The 20,403-nt window shown below is 43.6% G+C and overlaps 1 long non-coding RNA gene across 1 annotated transcript; it reads right to left on the reverse strand.

The window, feature by feature from the left end:
- Positions 1–18,601: 18,601 nt before the first annotated feature.
- Positions 18,602–20,130, reverse strand: LOC146809678 (uncharacterized). Its single transcript, XR_014966475.1, has 2 exons — positions 19,748–20,130; positions 18,602–19,036 (listed from the first exon to the last, which is right to left on the reverse strand). It is a non-coding gene; the product is annotated as an uncharacterized LOC146809678 (long non-coding RNA).
- Positions 20,131–20,403: the final 273 nt, after the last annotated feature.

Below are 20,403 nucleotides of genomic sequence, written 5' to 3' on the forward strand. Positions count from 1 at the left end.
TGTGCAGTATTGAGGTAGTACGTGTGACCTGAGATAACCTCGATTAGTGCACTTTGTCTTGGGATGAACCCTTAGGGGGGGAGGATCAGGAGGTGGTCAGGGAGCAGGTAGAGGTAGGTCTTTGTGATATAATGTCAGGGAGCAACGACGAGTAGAGATTTGCGTTGCAGCGGCGGTTATCCCTTCGGGAGGGAGCGGTTGAGGAAGAGGAGTTTTAGGTGTTTTTTTAATTTTGTGAAGGACGCAATAGTTCTGATATCTGCTGGGATTGAGTTCCAGATTTTGGGCGCGTTTCCGGCGAAGGATCGTGCAGCGTTTTTTTGTTTGCGTGTTTTCATAGGGTTGAGAAGTGGGGTATTTGAGCTCCTGAGGTTTCTAGTCTGACCAGCCCTCTTGAGTTTTGCGGCCAGGTAGTCGGGTTTTCCTGTGTGTATGGCTTTGTGCGTGAGGCAGGCAGTTCTGAAGCTGGCATGCAGTTCGACTGGGAGCCACTTTAGTTCTCTGAGTGCTGGTGAAATGTGATTGTATTTCTTAATTCCAGTGACCATTCTAGCTGCTGCATTGAGTGTTGCTTTGAGGGGAGCTAGGTGGGAATTTGTTGTACCAGTGAGGGTTGCATTCCCATAGTCAAGTCTGGATAGTACCAGTGATTGGGTGGCTTGATTGAGATCTTTGGTAGGAAAGAATGGTTTAATTTTGTTGAGTAGCTTCATATTGAGGAAGGCACTCTTGGCGGAGTTTTTGATGTGTTTGGCCATGTCGAGTTTGGGGTCTAGGGTGATTCCTAGTGATTTTACTGAGTTTGCCAAGGTGAGATTCCCGTTGAGAGCATCCATCCCTTTTAGCCATTCTGCAATTTGAGGGTTCTCTTCTTTGTTGGAGATGAGGAGTATCTTGGTTTTGTTATGATTGAGTTTTAAGTGATTTAGAGACAGACAATGTTGGATTTCTTTTAGAGTGACATTTAGTCTGTGGATGTCATCTAAGGAGGAGGTTTCTAGATAGATCTGGGTTTCATCCGGAAAAGGATGTTGGCATTTTTAAGAATGGTGATGAGGGGTTCCATGTATATGTTGAACAGTTGTGGTGAGAGCACTGAGCCTTGTGGGACGCCTCTGCTGACGGGTGTAGGTCGGAAGTAAAGTTTTTGATTTTTATCGTTTGCGAGCGGCTGTGTTAGAAGGAAGAGAACCAGCGTAGGACCACCTCATCAGCATCTACCCTCTCTTGTAAAGCCTTGAAGAGTAGTTGGTGATCAACCGTGCCAAAGGCTGCCGATAGGTCCAGGAGAATGAGTAGGCAGCATTGATTGGTATCGAAGGATTTGTGGATATCGTCTGTGATGTTGAGGATCGCGGTCTCAGTGCTATAGCCTTTTCTGAACCCCGATTGGTGGGGGTCCAGAAGGTTGATGTTGTCCATGTGCTGAGTCAGTAGCAAGGGGACACATTTTTCGAGGATTTTGGATAGGAGGGGGAGATTGGAGACAGTCTGAAGTTATTCAGGCCCTTGGAGTCAAGGCCTGTTTTTTTTAGTACTGGCGTGACTCGGCCAACTTTGAGGCATTCAGGTATGTTGCCGGTTTCCAGGGAGCTGCTTATGATTCTGCACCAGAAAGGGGCTATGGAGAGTTTCAGTCTTTTGGTCAGTTGAGTGGGTATCGGGTCCAGGACGTGGGAGGCAGGTTTGGAGGTGAATATCAGCTTGAGGATCTCAGCTTCCGGGATGGGGTCGAAGGACTTCCATGTTTTCATGGGGTGCATGCATGTGCTGTCTTTTGTCACTGAGGGCAAGCTTTTGCAGGCGGGGTTGGCATTGATGTCTAGTGTGAGCTTAATCTTGGTAACTTTTTCTTCGAAGAAGACGGCGAAGTTTTCGCACAGTTCTTTGGAGGCCTGTGTTGAGGATTCGAGGGGCTTGGAGGTTTGTTGCTTGATGATTTTAAGCAGCTCTTTGGGCCTATTTTTTGCGTTGTCCAGGACAGAGCAGAAAAAGGTGGATTTCCCACTGCTGATGTGTTTTTTGTGCTTCCTTCGGGCTGCTTTGAGTTGTTCAAGTAGGCTTGCGGAGGGGTTGCTCCTCCATAGTCTTTCTGTAGCTCTAAGTTGTCTCCTTTCGTTATTAATATCCGTGTTGAACCAGGATCTAGATGGGATGTTCCTGTTTTTTTTGTTTTAGTGGGGCTACTTGATCTAGAATGGATGTCAAGGTTGTGTTGTAATGGGCAGTGAGTTCAGTGGTGGATAGATCGTCCGCGGAGGAGGTGAGGAGAGAGTAAACCCTTTTTTCAAGGTCATTCATGTTGATCTGAGTGAGGTTTCTGGTCCATTTGGGAGGGTCTTGGGTGGGGGGTTGAGTGAGGTGGAAGAGGATTAAGTGGTGATCTGACCAATCCACGGGTAGGGTATGGTTTATCGTGATTGTGTCGCATTTGGCGATAATGGCATCTAGGATTTCTCCTTTGTTGTGAATTTCCTCTATGCAGTGTTGGGTAAGGTTGTTGTTGTGTAGCAGCTCGTTCAGGTTCTGGATTAGCAGGTTGTTTTCTTCATTCCAATGTAAGTTGAGGTCGCCCAGGAATAAATTGTTTGCATCTCGGAGAGAGCAGTGGGCAATCAGGTCAGACAGGTGTTCAGTGAATGTGGTGGTGTTGCATGGGGGGTGGTTCATAAGGTGGCAGATTAGTGTTTTGTTGTTGCTAGTGTTAATGTTGACGGTTAGTCTAAGGAAGTAACAGGGGAACCCTACTCACGACGGAACCAGGGTAATATTTATATATAAGAAAACATTGGTTCCTGTGGATAAATAGAACTAATATTTGAAATACTTATGCACATTCACAATAAAAAAGGACCTTCTAATGTCAGAGGGCAAGAAAACCCTCTACACAGTTTGCTCGGTATAACGTATTTTATAAAAAACTAATAATAGGTACACTTCTTTCAGTCAAAAGTAGTACTGTTTGTGCATTGTGTCCCCAAGTGAAGAAATGGAACCAATAAGTGAATATACAAATTGAATTATTATGTACACGGTTTCCATCAGTTGTGAAAAACGACCATTCATATACAGTATTTTTTACAGCTTCAGTACACAATGATACGGGCTGGGTAATGGTCTGTTCTTTTGTACTTGTTGACGGCGTTTCGACCCTTCTATCAATGGGGGTCTCCTCAGGACTAACGATGTAGGGACATCTGGATGATGATAGTGCCGCCTCTGTGACAGTGAAGTGCTACAGTGAAAGGTGAAGGTAAAAACTCACGTGAGGACCCGGCCGGGTTCTCAAAGTGAGGTCAGGCCGGCACTTCAGGGTGTTAGATGGCCGGTAAGCTCTTCTTTATGTTCGCTACAGCCATTGCACCCGGAGCCTACTTGGGAGGCCTCACTGCAGCTGACACACGCTGCTGCCTAAGAAATTGATTTATCCAGACAAGAACAACAATACCCTTCAGTGCACCGTCACTGTAATCAGCACCACGCTGCCAAATAGAGGGATAACGGTATCGCTATGGCTGTAGCGAACATAAAGAAGAGCTTACCGGCCATCTAACACCCTGAAGTGCCGGCCTGACCTTACTTTGGTCAGGCAGTACTTACCCATACCAGTACTTACGTACCCACTCACTCCTCCATAGAGGCACTCATACTCGCTCACATGTACAGCACTCAAACAACCATTCACTCACCCATTCAGCCACTCTTACAACCAGTCACTCACCCATACAGCCACTCACATAGCCACACACTCACCCATACAGCTACTCACACACATACTTATTTATCTATACAGTCACTCACACACCCACTCACTCACCCATACAGCCTCTCGACACAGCCACTCACTCACCCATACAAACACGCACACTCACTCACACACCCATGCAACCACTTACATACCCATTCACACATCCATACAAGCATCCACACTTCCGCTCAATGACCCATACAGCCATTCACACAGACACTTACTCTCCAATACAGCCACTCATCCACCAACTCACTTAACCAAACATCCACTCAAACAGCCACTCACTCACCCATACAGTCACTTACACACTGAGTCACTCACTCATGCACCCATTCAGACACCAACTCACTAACCCATGCAGTCACTACACACCCACTTACCCACCTATAGAGCCACTCGTACCATCACTCACTCATCCATACATCCACTGATACACCCACTCACTCATCAATACAGCCACTCGCACATCTCACTCACCCAAACATCTACTCACACACCCACTTATACACCCATACAGCCACTTAGACCCTCATACACACAAGGATACAGTCGCACAGTCACTCATATAATACATGTTAGAAGTAGTATCTTTCCGTAGTAGTGCACCTATGCATGTGTGGTGAAGGCAAATGCTTGGTCAAATTTTGAGAGGTAAATGATGCATGGTTAAGCCTTTGTGTGGTAATGCATGCATTGTAAAGGCTGTTTTCCGACCAACCCAGCCTCAAACAACAGAGATTCCTGATAGCAAACCTGCTGAAATCCAACATCCAAACTACAAGAGAATTGGTACAGTCAGACAAGGCTCATCCAACTATGCTGAGGCAATTCATCTGACACGATATCCATCTGGAATGACCTGAAAATAATGATAAACAGAAACGACGTTGCCACACTACTACTCCAGGTCCGATATGGTGCCTTTTGACAAGAAAGATAAGAAATAGCCATGATCATTTTCAATTCAGGAATGAAGTGAAGACCTGGTACTTCCAAAACATATGAAGCAGACACACCAACCAATAAAGAGATCCAAATTCCCACAGAAAGAGATTATGCACCTTCTTTCCACTCCAGGCATAAGTGCACTTACACAAGCACAGCTCTGTGAGAAGAGCAAACAGCTACTCGTCATGCACAACAACAGGAGACATCCCAGTAAAAACCATCACTATTTCATACAAAACAATTAAGCTCAAGCTTTCTAAAACTCAGTCCTCTTCTCCCTACTACCTTAAGTGGACATACAGATACCAGGTCATTATGCAAAATCCCAAAGATTCCCCTCAATACAACCTCCTTTCAACCAAGCGTGCTACTGTCACCCAATGCTTTTTGGCACCTCATTAGAAGTATGAAGAACCTTTTACATGGGCGTCAATTTGGGTAGTCAGAAATAGTGGCTCCTACCTTGGGCCCGCCCCTTTATACCCAGTGTGTTGTCCTTTTTGCCACTATCTCAGCAACTGGGAAAAATGTAAGCATTGTTCTGACTGAAAACCCTGTTTAATTTCTGGAAGGTACGCACAAATCTATAAATCAAGTAGTAAAGTAAAAAAAGGGCTATCCCAGAAAAAACATACAACCAGAGCGGTCCTTTCATAGTTAAGAGATTAAGACTTGATGGCAATTCACCCATAATGGCCAAAGAAATGTCTACAGTTGTCCAAAGTAAGGACATAAACGATATTTGAGAAACCTGGGGAAGGGCGGAAAGGACAACAGAGGTAATATTCAAGCCTATGTTATACTAATTTCTTTATAAAAAATCGTCCTGTTTTGTGGAGTGAAGCTATATAGAGTGGAGCAGAGTACACTGAAGTGACATAGAGTGGATTGGTGTACAGTGGAGTGGCGTAGAGTGTAGTAGCATATAGTGTAGTAGAGTACAGTGGAGTGGTGTAAAGTGAAATAGCGTATAGTGTAGTAGTTTAAAGTGGAGTGGCATACAGTGATGTGGTTTAGAATGTAGTGGTGTATTGTGGGGCGGTGTAGAGTGTGATAGTATACAGTGGTGTGTGTACGGTAGAGTGGAATACGATACAGTAGAGGGGCAAAGACTGAAGTTGTGTACAGTGCAATAGCGTACAATGGAGTGGCATACAGTGGAATAGCGCAGAGTGGAGAACAAAGTAATAGCATAGAGTAGAATAGCATTGAATAGAGTGGCATACAGTGGAGTGGTCTACACTTCAGTAGTGTATAGTGGAGTGGTGTAGAGTGAAATAGCAAATATTGGAGTGGCGTAGAGTGGAGTGGCTTCTAATGGACTTGCGTAGAATCAAGTGGTTTAGAGTGGAATAGTATGGAATGGAGAAGCATAGACTGGAGTGGCATACAGTGGAGTGGCATACAGTGGAATAGCATAGAGTTAAGGGGTGTACATTAGAGTGGCGTAGACTGGAATAGTGTATAGTGGAGTAGCGTACAGTACAGTGATGTACATTGAAGTGGTGTAGACTGTTGTGGGGCACACTGGAATAGTGTAGAGTGTAATTGCATACAGTCGAGTGGCATACAGTGAAGTGAGGGCCAATGGAATAGCACATAATGGAGTGGAGTAGAGTGGAGTAGAATGCAGTGGACTGGCTTACAGTAGAATAGCATAAAGTGGAGTGGCATACAGTAGAATGGCATAAAGTGGAATAACATATACTGGAGTAGCGTATAGCAGTTAGCAGAGTGGCATCCACTGAAGAGGCGTAGAGTGGAGTTGCATACAGTGTTAGAGTGTAGAGTTGACTGGCATAGAGTAGAGTTGTGTACAGTGTAATTGTATAGAGTGGAGTGCATAGAGTGGAGTAGCATAGAGTGTAATAGTGTATAGTTGAGTAGCGTACAGTGGCGTGGCGTATAACGGAGTGGCAGACAGTGGCATGGGGTAGAGTGTAATGGGACACAGTGTAGTGGCACATATTGGAGCGGGATCCTATCGAATAACATAGAATATAGTGGCATAAACTGAAGTTCTGCACAGTGTAATAGCATACAGTGGAGTGGCTTAGAGTGTTATAGTGGAGTAGTTTACAGTGGAGTGGCGTATAATAGAATGGTGTAGACTGGAGTGGCATACAATGGCATGGGGTAGAGTGTAATAGGAAGCATTGAAGTGATGTTCATCGAAGGGGGGTCTAATCGGATAGCATAGAATTAAGTGGCTTAGAGTGGAGTACCATAAACTGGAACGGTGTAGAGTGGAGTAGCGTACCATGGAGTGGCATACAGTAGAAGAGAGTGCAGTGGAAAGTTGTAGAGTGAAGGGGTATACAGTGGAATAGCTTTGAGTGTACAGTAGAATGACATTGAGTGGAATAGTGTATACTGGAATAGCATCCAGTGGAGCGCCGTACAGTGGTGTGACATAGATTGTAGTGGCATTCAGTGGGATTGCATACAGTGTAATAACATAGTTAGAGAGGAGTCTCGTACAGTGGAGTGGCATAGAGTGGAATAGCATTTAGAGGAGTTGCTACAGTGCTGTTGCATGCAGATATATGTGAAATTTTGCATCAATGTAGATTAGGGTGTGCAGAGTAACATAAAACAGAAAACTATGCTGCTCTACATTTCGCCAGTTTTTCCAGTCAATGCAGGGCTCCGTATGATTGCCTTGCATTCCTTTGTAAATCTGACTTAAGTATTGCATTGCCCATGCAACATCATGAATGACGTAAGGGTACCGCAATCCAATAATACAGCTAGGCCTCAGGTATATTTTTGGCCATGGCATACCGTGATAACTTTCTAGTATACCATGATGCATGGCGATGATAAGCCAGTATATAATTGGGTAATGGCTGTTTTTATAGAATAAAAAGGCAGCCATATTATTTTACTACCCTTTAGCTATGTTCACTGTTAGGGCCTTAGATATAGGTAAGTAGTATGCTCCTAACTATGAACACTTTAGTAAGTGGCCATGGGTAGGGAAATATATTTATATTTATTTATATATTTCAAAATAGGTTTTCGGTCATGTTCCGTGATAGTTTCAAAAAAGTTGTGAAATTCGCAAAAGTACTGCGGTGCCAGATATCACTAAGTTGAAATGCATTGTTACTTAAAAACGTACTTACTATACTTAACTGCAGTACGCAAAAAGCATCATCTCTGCACCATAATGTACAATCCTGCCAAATTTCATGTAAATCCATTGAGCTGTTTACATGCTACATCAAATACAATAGTCTATGGAAACTGCATACGTGGAAAAACTCGTTTTGGGACCCCCTGTATCTTTGCACCCTCTTAATTATTCACCACAAAAATTTACAGCATTTCAAAAAGTAGAACATTCTATAGGTCTGGAATGTTTTGTGGTGATTTGTGAATTGGGTTGAAAGTTATTAGGGATCTAATATGTGAGGAATTCCTATCTTTGGGAAGACTAACTATAACTACAGAGTGGAAATCAGATTTAAAGTGATTTCTTTCTTTTTATCTATTGTATTTGTTATGTATTTTGTTTATTGGCTTACATAATCATGTGACCATAAATGTGTCTTTTAGTTGGTCATGTAGTGCTTCTGAAACATTACATAAGCAGTGTAGTATATTGTTTGTGTATCCTTGCTACGTTTAGTAGGAGTGTGCTACATATGAAGGCTAACGTGAATGAAAGGCAATCATTGTTATAGTTATCAAAATTGTGTTTATTACTTTTTTCTGAGCGGCCAATTATCATGTCCTCCAAATAGTAGTTTGTGTGGCTCACTGCTGGGCCAATTTTGAATTTTGTTGCACCGAGGAGCATAAGAAGGATGTTTTTTTTTGGGTTGTTGAGACCCCTCTATTTTGTGATCCTGAGAGCATGAAAAGAAAACTTATGTAGATTAAGATGTATTCTATTCGCTATTATTCGTTTATAGATTTCCACTAACATGTGATCATAAATGGGTCTTTCAGTTGTTCGTGAGTAAATCTGAAACTATATATGCAGTCTAGCTTATTTTGTGGGCTTCCTTGTTACTTTTAGTAGTATTGTGTTACAAGATATCACCATGTTGAAAAGCCTTATAACTTTAAAAATCGTCTGCGCACTCTAATATTTTTATTTATTTATTTAAGGAGTTTTATATAGCGCTGGCCGGACCTGGGGGTATCGGAGCACTTTACAGCAGTTTTTCGCAAGAGTTATATAATAGAGCCTGTTCTCTTGTTGTACATATTGGTTCGGAAGTCCAAGTGTGCTGTGCAGTATTAAGGTAGTACATGAGTCCTGAGATTAGCCTCGATTAGTGCACATTGTCTTGGGTTGAACCAAAGCAATGTTTCGCAAAAGTCATAAGGTAGAGCAGTGTTATACATATAGGTTCGGAGGTCCAAGAGTACTGTGCAGTATTGAGGTAGTACGGGAGTCCTGAGGTAACCTCGATTGGTGCACTTTGTCTTGGGATGAACCTTTTTACGGGTGAGGCGGAGGAACTGGAGGAGGTTAGAGAGCAGTGTTGTACATATAGGAAAGGGAAGTCCAAGTTTGCTGTGCAGTATTGAGGTAGTACGTGTGACCTGAGATAACCTCGATTAGTGCACTTTGTCTTGGGATGAACCCTTAGGGGGGGAGGATCAGGAGGTGGTCAGGGAGCAGGTAGAGGTAGGTCTTTGTGATATAATGTCAGGGAGCAACGACGAGTAGAGATTTGCGTTGCAGCGGCGGTTATCCCTTCGGGAGGGAGCGGTTGAGGAAGAGGAGTTTTAGGTGTTTTTTTAATTTTGTGAAGGACGCAATAGTTCTGATATCTGCTGGGATTGAGTTCCAGATTTTGGGCGCGTTTCCGGCGAAGGATCGTGCAGCGTTTTTTTGTTTGCGTGTTTTCATAGGGTTGAGAAGTAGGGTATTTGAGCTCCTGAGGTTTCTAGTCTGACCAGCCCTCTTGAGTTTTGCGGCCAGGTAGTCGGGTTTTCCTGTGTGTATGGCTTTGTGCGTGAGGCAGGCAGTTCTGACGCTGGCATGCAGTTCGACTGGGAGCCACTTTAGTTCTCTGAGTGCTGGTGAAATGTGATTGTATTTCTTAATTCCAGTGACCATTCTAGCTGCTGCATTGAGTGTTGCTTTGAGGGGAGCTAGGTGGGAATTTGTTGTACCAGTGAGGGTTGCATTCCCATAGTCAAGTCTGGATAGTACCAGTGATTGGGTGGCTTGATTGAGATCTTTGGTAGGAAAGAATGGTTTAATTTTGTTGAGTAGCTTCATATTGAGGAAGGCACTCTTGGCGGAGTTTTTGATGTGTTTGGCCATGTCGAGTTTGGGGTCTAGGGTGATTCCTAGTGATTTTACTGAGTTTGCCAAGGTGAGATTCCCGTTGAGAGCATCCATCCCTTTTAGCCATTCTGCAATTTGAGGGTTCTCTTCTTTGTTGGAGATGAGGAGTATCTTGGTTTTGTTATGATTGAGTTTTAAGTGATTTAGAGACAGACAATGTTGGATTTCTTTTAGAGTGACATTTAGTCTGTGGATGTCATCTAAGGAGGAGGTTTCTAGATAGATCTGGGTTTCATCCGGAAAAGGATGTTGGCATTTTTAAGAATGGTGATGAGGGGTTCCATGTATATGTTGAACAGTTGTGGTGAGAGCACTGAGCCTTGTGGGACGCCTCTGCTGACGGGTGTAGGTCGGAAGTAAAGTTTTTGATTTTTATCGTTTGCGAGCGGCTGTGTTAGAAGGAAGAGAACCAGCGTAGGACCACCTCATCAGCATCTACCCTCTCTTGTAAAGCCTTGAAGAGTAGTTGGTGATCAACCGTGCCAAAGGCTGCCGATAGGTCCAGGAGAATGAGTAGGCAGCATTGATCGGTATCGAAGGATTTGTGGATATCGTCTGTGATGTTGAGGATCGCGGTCTCAGTGCTATAGCCTTTTCTGAACCCCGATTGGTGGGGGTCCAGAAGGTTGATGTTGTCCATGTGCTGAGTCAGTAGCAAGGGGACACATTTTTCGAGGATTTTGGATAGGAGGGGGAGATTGGAGACAGTCTGAAGTTATTCAGGCCCTTGGAGTCAAGGCCTGTTTTTTTTAGTACTGGCGTGACTCGGCCAACTTTGAGGCATTCAGGTATGTTGCCGGTTTCCAGGGAGCTGCTTATGATTCTGCACCAGAAAGGGGCTATGGAGAGTTTCAGTCTTTTGGTCAGTTGAGTGGGTATCGGGTCCAGGACGTGGGAGGCAGGTTTGGAGGTGAATATCAGCTTGAGGATCTCAGCTTCCGGGATGGGGTCGAAGGACTTCCATGTTTTCATGGGGTGCATGCATGTGCTGTCTTTTGTCACTGAGGGCAAGCTTTTGCAGACGGGGTTGGCATTGATGTCTAGTGTGAGCTTAATCTTGGTAACTTTTTCTTCGAAGAAGACGGCGAAGTTTTCGCACAGTTCTTTGGAGGCCTGTGTTGAGGATTCGAGGGGCTTGGAGGTTTGTTGCTTGATGATTTTAAGCAGCTCTTTGGGCCTATTTTTTGCGTTGTCCAGGACAGAGCAGAAAAAGGTGGATTTCTCACTGCTGATGTGTTTTTTGTGCTTCCTTCGGGCTGCTTTGAGTTGTTCGAGTAGGCTTGCGGAGGGGTTGCTCCTCCATAGTCTTTCTGTAGCTCTAAGTTGTCTCCTTTCGTTATTAATATCCGTGTTGAACCAGGATCTAGATGGGATGTTCCTGTTTTTTTTTGTTTTAGTGGGGCTACTTGATCTAGAATGGATGTCAAGGTTGTGTTGTAATGGGCAGTGAGTTCAGTGGTGGATAGATCGTCCGCGGAGGAGGTGAGGAGAGAGTAAACCCTTTTTTCAAGGTCATTCATGTTGATCTGAGTGAGGTTTCTGGTCCATTTGGGAGGGTCTTGGGTGGGGGTTTGAGTGAGGTGGAAGAGAATTAAGTGGTGATCTGACCAATCCACGGGTAGGGTATGGTTTATCGTGATTGTGTCGCATTTGGCGATAACGGCATCTAGGATTTCTCCTTTGTTGTGAATTTCCTCTATGCAGTGTTGGGTAAGGTTGTTGTTGTGTAGCAGCTCGTTCAGGTTCTGGATTAGCAGGTTGTTTTCTTCATTCCAATGTAGGTTGAGGTCGCCCAGGAATAAATTGTTTGCATCTCGGAGAGAGCAGTGGGCAATCAGGTCAGACAGGTGTTCAGTGAATGTGGTGGTGTTGCATGGGGGGTGGTTCATAAGGTGGCAGATTAGTGTTTTGTTGTTGCTAGTGTTAATGTTGACGGTTAGTCTAAGGAAGTAACAGGGGAACCCTACTCACGACGGAACCAGGGTAATATTTATATATAAGAAAACATTGGTTCCTGTGGATAAATAGAACTAATATTTGAAATACTTATGCACATTCACAATAAAAAAGGACCTTCTAATGTCAGAGGGCAAGAAAACCCTCTACACAGTTTGCTCGGTATAACGTATTTTATAAAAAACTAATAATAGGTACACTTCTTTCAGTCAAAAGTAGTACTGTTTGTGCATTGTGTCCCCAAGTGAAGAAATGGAACCAATAAGTGAATATACAAATTGAATTATTATGTACACGGTTTCCATCAGTTGTGAAAAACGACCATTCATATACAGTATTTTTTACAGCTTCAGTACACAATGATACGGGCTGGGTAATGGTCTGTTCTTTTGTACTTGTTGACGGCGTTTCGACCCTTCTATCAATGGGGGTCTCCTCAGGACTAACGATGTAGGGACATCTGGATGATGATAGTGCCGCCTCTGTGACAGTGAAGTGCTACAGTGAAAGGTGAAGGTAAAAACTCACGTGAGGACCCGGCCGGGTTCTCAAAGTGAGGTCAGGCCGGCACTTCAGGGTGTTAGATGGCCGGTAAGCTCTTCTTTATGTTCGCTACAGCCATTGCACCCGGAGCCTACTTGGGAGGCCTCACTGCAGCTGACACACGCTGCTGCCTAAGAAATTGATTTATCCAGACAAGAACAACAATACCCTTCAGTGCACCGTCACTGTAATCAGCACCACGCTGCCAAATAGAGGGATAACGGTATCGCTATGGCTGTAGCGAACATAAAGAAGAGCTTACCGGCCATCTAACACCCTGAAGTGCCGGCCTGACCTCACTTTGGTCAGGCAGTACTTACCCATACCAGTACTTACGTACCCACTCACTCCTCCATAGAGGCACTCACACTCGCTCACATGTACAGCACTCAAACAACCATTCACTCACCCATTCAGCCACTCTTACAACCAGTCACTCACCCATACAGCCACTCACATAGCCACACACTCACCCATACAGCTACTCACACACATACTTATTTATCTATACAGTCACTCACACACCCACTCACTCACCCATACAGCCTCTCGACACAGCCACTCACTCACCCATACAAACACGCACACTCACTCACACACCCATGCAACCACTTACATACCCATTCACACATCCATACAAGCATCCACACTTCCGCTCAATGACCCATACAGCCATTCACACAGACACTTACTCTCCAATACAGCCACTCATCCACCAACTCACTTAACCAAACATCCACTCAAACAGCCACTCACTCACCCATACAGTCACTTACACACTGAGTCACTCACTCATGCACCCATTCAGACACCAACTCACTAACCCATGCAGTCACTACACACCCACTTACCCACCTATAGAGCCACTCGTACCATCACTCACTCATCCATACATCCACTGATACACCCACTCACTCATCAATACAGCCACTCGCACATCTCACTCACCCAAACATCTACTCACACACCCACTTATACACCCATACAGCCACTTAGACCCTCATACACACAAGGATACAGTCGCACAGTCACTCATATAATACATGTTAGAAGTAGTATCTTTCCGTAGTAGTGCACCTATGCATGTGTGGTGAAGGCAAATGCTTAGTCAAATTTTGAGAGGTAAATGATGCATGGTTAAGCCTTTGTGTGGTAATGCATGCATTGTAAAGGCTGTTTTCCGACCAACCCAGCCTCAAACAACAGAGATTCCTCATAGCAAACCTGCTGAAATCCAACATCCAAACTACAAGAGAATTGGTACAGTCAGACAAGGCTCATCCAACTATGCTGAGGCAATTCATCTGACACGATATCCATCTGGAATGACCTGAAAATAATGATAAACAGAAACGACGTTGCCACACTACTACTCCAGGTCCTATATGGTGCCTTTTGACAAGAAAGATAAGAAATAGCCATGATCATTTTCAATTCAGGAATGAAGTGAAGACCTGGTACTTCCAAAACATATGAAGCAGACACACCAACCAATAAAGAGATCCAAATTCACACAGAAAGAGATTATGCACCTTCTTTCCACTCCAGGCATAAGTGCACTTACACAAGCACAGCTCTGTGAGAAGAGCAAACAGCTACTCGTCATGCACAACAACAGGAGACATCCCAGTAAAAACCATCACTATTTCATACAAAACAATTAAGCTCAAGCTTTCTAAAACTCAGTCCTCTTCTCCCTACTAACTTAAGTGGACATACAGATACCAGGTCATTATGCAAAATCCCAAAGATTCCCCTCAATACAACCTCCTTTCAACCAAGCGTGCTACTGTCACCCAATGCTTTTTGGCACCTCATTAGAAGTATGAAGAACCTTTTACATGGGCGTCAATTTGGGTAGTCAGAAATAGTGGCTCCTACCTTGGGCCCGCCCCTTTATACCCAGTGTGTTGTCCTTTTTGCCACTATCTCAGCAACTGGGAAAAATGTAAGCATTGTTCTGACTGAAAACCCTGTTTAATTTCTGGAATTTTCACTCCTTCATCTATAGTTTTACCTTCTCTTCTTCCTGTGTTTGCAGTTGTCACTGCTACGGATTCCTCTAAGCGCATCATAAAATGTAAGGGCTAAATGTGGGACAACGGGTCAAACTTGTGCCGTCTTCAGGAGAAAAATATTACATGGTGAGAAGAATTCTCTGGCTGTATCAACACAATTCAATGCAATTTGATATCATTATGAGTGGCTATATAATTTGCCGTTATTTACATTGCTTTGAAAATGCAAAGCAACCACAATAAAATTTATTATTTGGACGGGAAAAGATAATACATGAAAGAACTTTTCTGAATCTAAAATTGCCGGAATTACAAATATTTTCCTGCATCTCCAGAAAGGCAAAAAAGTCTCTCAGAGATTGCAGTTTCAGTGTGAAATAAATTACTTTGAAACTGTTCAGGCGTTTTAGGTGCAGCTACAAACTTTATTTGTAATCAATATTTTTGAGATGTATTTGCTTTTGTGGGAATTTTATGATGTACTGAATTATTATGATTCTTTATGATACAAAGGTTTTTTTTTCTTCTGATAGAATGCCTATTCTGTGAGACTCCCGTTATGTTTTTTCTTAAACTTTTAGGCCTGGCTACAGAAAACCTTTATTGCCTGCTTCAGCTCTTGCTTTTCCATAATGCTTTTTTATTGTGTTTTCTGCGCAAGCCATGCACTAAGTATCAAAACCACGACAACCATAATGATAGAAAGAACACTAATAATATTCATAATAATAACAATGATGATAATAAATAACAACAGTGACTGGAGCGACAGATCACTCCAGTTAGCGCCCTGTCTAGATGGACACCATATGGTCTTTGTCCTGGTGATACCAGAGCACAGTTGGGGGTGCCACATATAATTTATCATCCGTGGTGTATTGTCCTCAAATAACCTTGGTAATATAGTATGATACCTAACAAACAAGAACTAGTCGTGTGTTAATATCTTCTCTCAGAAGATTAAAGCACTTTCTCTGCCAGTTCCTCCAATGAGGATCTGTGGTGGTGTAGGTCAACTTCTTGCTAGTTCCGGCTGACCCAATCACTGAGTTTCAAGTAAACAGATCCAACATAGCTTGTTGCTTTTATTTCCTATAAAATCTACTTTATTCCCCCGCCCGCATGCAACCTGCCCTTTCCCCAACTCCCCAACTCCCCCATCTCTCATCCCCCTATCACCACTCTTTCCAACAGCTCCCCTTGAATTGAGGCTACACATTCAGCAGAGCATTAAGGGCCTGATTATGAGTTTGGCGGCCCTAAAGTGACCATCTGCTGTAGGATCGATAAACCTGTGTTGCGATCGACTGCAAGATCAGGAGTTGAATCCTGGTCTGGGGGTCGGTGTTAGGGCGGTCTGACTGTGGAGATTTGCAAAGCTCATAGAAGAGCCTATAATACAAACCGCCGCAGTCAGACAGCCGTCTGCACCTTCCTGCATGGTCTGGCATGTATGTGGCATACACTACCAATGAGGTGGCAAACCAATGATTTAACTGTGGAGTGATAATCCGGATTTTGGTATGAATCATGTAGCAGCACTGCAGGGCCTGTGAGGTCACCCATTATTCCTGATGATTCAGACATCTTCATCCAAGTGTCCTTCCAGTACACCTCCAATTGTGAACACTTCCAATCTACGTGGTTTATGTGTCCCTCTGTATGATGGCATCTCCAACATGTGGAGTCAGGCTAGAGACCAGCCATTGTTGACTTTTGCTGTTTACCTTCGGACTCGTTTGGATCTCTTAGTTCATCATATAGATGACACTGCATTTCCTCAAGCTTCACTTCTCTCTTTCATTCTCTCCCACTTTCCTTTGTCACCAATTCTCTTCTTTTACTCTTTGATCCATTCTTTCCAGTAAGCAATTGAATCCACTTTATACCAAGAAACAAACATGTAGCTAAAATGGCAAGGATTAACAGGAGGGTCAATATAGTTCCTAACAGTAAACAAACCCAGAACGGATGGCGATGGTGGTATACTGCTAGCACATACAAGAATTCAAGAATTTATTTTTAAGCATTGATATGTTGGATTGGTGTGCTCAATGATACTAAAGACACCATGTCATGCAAGTAGTGTCATATTTAGGAGGAAACCATACACATACATTTGGAAGAATGTTCAGAGCACCTCCACAAAAGGAGGTATCAAGGTCCGTAGTTCTAATGGGTCCTTCCAGTTATGTTCAGCAGCATATGTAATGAGTACAATAAGACAACAGGAAAATTCCATATTCTTTATTCCAAAAGTCCAAACTTGGGGGGCAACAGCTGACACGTGTTTCGTCGTTAAACTACTTTTTCCAGGCACCAAGATTTAGAACAAAACCCATAAACAAAGATAATATTGTCTCACAAAATATAGGCAGATGTATTCATATATATATAATGCACCAGCCCTGTGTACATAACCACCTCAGGTGGTGCAGGAAAACCTCATACACCGACAAACACCCTTAGTGCCAGAGTAAAGAAACAAGTCTCAAAGAAAAAGATGAAGGTGAGTAGAAAAAAAAATACTTTAATAAGCTTCACCAAAGGAAACGCACCAGAAATATTTAAAAATGAAAAAGTGGGCATCAGTTACAAGCAAAAAATATTATCAAAAATAGAAAACAAAAGAGCGGTGGAAAGCTGCAAATTAAAAAAACACAAATACGTCAGAGAACTTAAAAACTACCTTTTGAAATTAGTTCTAGAAGAGTTGTCACAAGATAGTACCCGAAATAAGTCTTCAGTGAATAAAAGTCAGTCCAATGTGTGGTAGGTACGCACAAATCTATAAATCGAGTAGTAAAGTAAAAAAAGGGCTATCCCAGAAAAAACATACAACCAGAGCGGTCCTTTCATAGTTAAGAGATTAAGACTTGATGGCAATTCACCCATAATGGCCAAAGAAATGTCTACAGTTGTCCAAAGTAAGGACATAAACGATATTTGAGAAACCTGGGGAAGGGCGGAAAGGACAACAGAGGTAATATTCAAGCCCATGTTATACTAATTTCTTTATAAAAAATCGTCCTGTTTTAGGACAATTTCCATGCCCATAGAGATTAATATTTAAGGTTACACACTTACAGGCACATGCATCAAAAAGAGAGTTTGCGAGTCCTTATTTGCGAATTTTAAGGAATCGCAAATAAAGACTCGCAAAACACGATGCAACAAAAACATTGCGAGAATATTGCGAATCGCTAAAAATCGCTAAATAAATTGCGATTTCGGCATTTGCGAACTCGCTATTAGCGATTTCGCAATTAGCGAAATCGCTAATACCGAAGTCGCTTTTTGATGTATCCTGATGACATCACAACCAGGAAGTGAGCAGCACCAGCCTCATTTCCAGTGCACAGTGTCAGGGAGAGGAGGGAGCTGGCTCTGGGAGCAGAACAGGAGTGTGACAGAGACAGAAGAAAAACTTGTGATATCAAATGGAAGCCTCACAAACAGCAGAGGAGAGCCAAACAGGCAGGAAACGCAAAATTAAATTTGCAGAAAAAGAAATTGACACCCTCATTGAGGGAGTAGTCCACAGCCATGACAAGCTGTTTGGAAAGGCATCATTGAAAGTGGCAGAGCAGGAGAAAAGGAAAATCTGGCTCCGGATCCAAAACAGGGTCAATGCCATTGGGGTGACACACCGCACCATTGAAGAACTCAAAAAACGATGGTACGACTTGCGCAGTCGGGCTAAGGTGCGCATAGCTGACCGCCTGAAGGAGGCAAAGAAGACAGGAGGGGGAACACCAACAGACACTGGGAACACTCCCATGGAGGACTTGATTGAATCCACCATCCAGCCAGAAGCTGTTGTTGGTGTGACCCAGCTGGACACGTCCGGAGCAGCAAACACATCTGAAGGTAAGATGAATGTATGTTTTCTTAGTGTTACAAAATGTAAAGGTAGAACTCGACCACAGCACAGCCCAAGTGCAGACCCTGAACATCCAGTACACAATGCATTCAGTAGGTGAGGGGCATTATGGGAGATGTAGTCAGGTCAAGCAGTTAAAATGTCAAATCTCAGAGTAACAACCCAAAAAAGCTTAATAGAGTATAAAATCATTTACAAAGGCAGAAATTTATTACTGTGCAATTAATATCACAGACATGAAATAATACAGTGTTGCACTGTTTCACCTCACAGATGCACAACGTGTAGAAGATGTGGATAGCGATTCCCCAGACATGCAGGACACCAGCGCAGGTGAACAGATGGACACACCTGTGGTGCAAATAAATCCCTCACGTCCAACAAAGTCACGCAGGGCTACTGTTCCATCCCTAGTCACCATGGAGTGTGAAGATGATGAGGCTGATGCAACACCAGGTGGCAGCCATGGCCAGACAACTTCCATCACACAAACACAACCACAGGTCCCCAGAACTAATCACAGAGCCCGGCGTAGGAGAGGAAGAGCACTCAGGACACAGCAGGAGGAGCAACCAAGTGATGTCTGGGGTGGTCTTGAGGGACAGATGCTCCGTATGCAGCGCCTGCAGACAAAAAACACACGATTAGTACAATTGCAAGTTGGCAAGATGGCTAGCAACATAGCAGTACTGTCAGAAAGTGTGCAGCAACTGAGCAAGGTGATGCATGAGGGAAATGTATCCCAGAAGAGACAGCATCGTCAACTAATGCTGCAATTGAAAATGTTTGCTAAATCAAACAATAGATTGGCCACGACAACTGCACTGCTGGCACGTAGGTCTGTGACCATGCAAACTGAAATGTGCCATTGGAGCGGCGATGTGGCTAAAGCACTGGACCAGGTCACCAATGCAGTTGATTTGCTAAATGCTTCCACAATTGCGGCCAACAATTCCACGCCCGAAGAGGGTAGTGAGGGTGGCTCAAGCCTAAGTAGTGTGGCAGTTCCAGTCCGCACTGCAGGAAGACGCAACACACGCAGCAGTACCCCCGCCGCTTCCAACATAACGGATGACAATGCTGGGTCTGACAGGCGTCTGGGTGTTCGTGGGAAAAAGCGCTAGACTGGCATGTACAAGTGCATTCCACTATGGTGACGTAACCATTTATTTGGATTTGACTTTTCACAGAGTGACAAGTGAATTGACATTTGCAAACCACTTATGTCCATTGCACTGGTCAGATTACAAGTGTGCTTGAACACTCATGGCAATTTTATTTAATTAAAGAATACTCTGATAGCAATAGTCAGTTTCTGTGTCATCATTACTCACCTCAGAAATAATTTTGTGTGATGTCAAATCTTCTCCTACGCCCTTCTGCTGCGCCTGCCCCTTGTGCTGCATGGTGTTGTGGCACTTGCTGGTTCCCATCCTCCGAATCGCTGTCAGACACCTCGATGTCCATTCCTCCCCTTGTCGCTATGTTGTGCAGCATGGCACATGCCGCTACTATCTTGCAGCATTGTTCAGGGTTGTACTTCAGTGCTCCACCGGTCTTATGTAGACATCTGAATCGGCTCTTCAACAGCCCAAATGTGCGCTCTATGATGTTCCTTGTCGAAATATGTGCTGCATTGTACCTCTGTTGATTGGCAGTTGTGGGATTGAGGTAAGGCGTCATTAGGTAATTACGCAAGGCGTATGCGCTGTCACCTACATGTAATGGAGCAAAGAGTCAGTGGCAGCTTCACATTGACATACGTACAATGACAGTGATAAACTATAACACATATTTACCAAGCAGATGTCCCTCTCCAAATTCTCCCCTGACAAGACGGGTGTGTATGCCACTTTGCCTGAAGATATAAGAGTCATGTGCACTCCCTGGAAATTGCGCAACAATGTCAGTGATAATGTTTTTGGCATTGCAAACAACCTGAATATTGAGGGAATGGTAAGATTTCCTATTTCTATATATATATTCCTGT

This window comes from Triturus cristatus, chromosome 7 (assembly GCF_964204655.1).
Source record: "Triturus cristatus chromosome 7, aTriCri1.1, whole genome shotgun sequence".
NCBI classification, from domain to species: domain Eukaryota; kingdom Metazoa; phylum Chordata; class Amphibia; order Caudata; family Salamandridae; genus Triturus; species Triturus cristatus.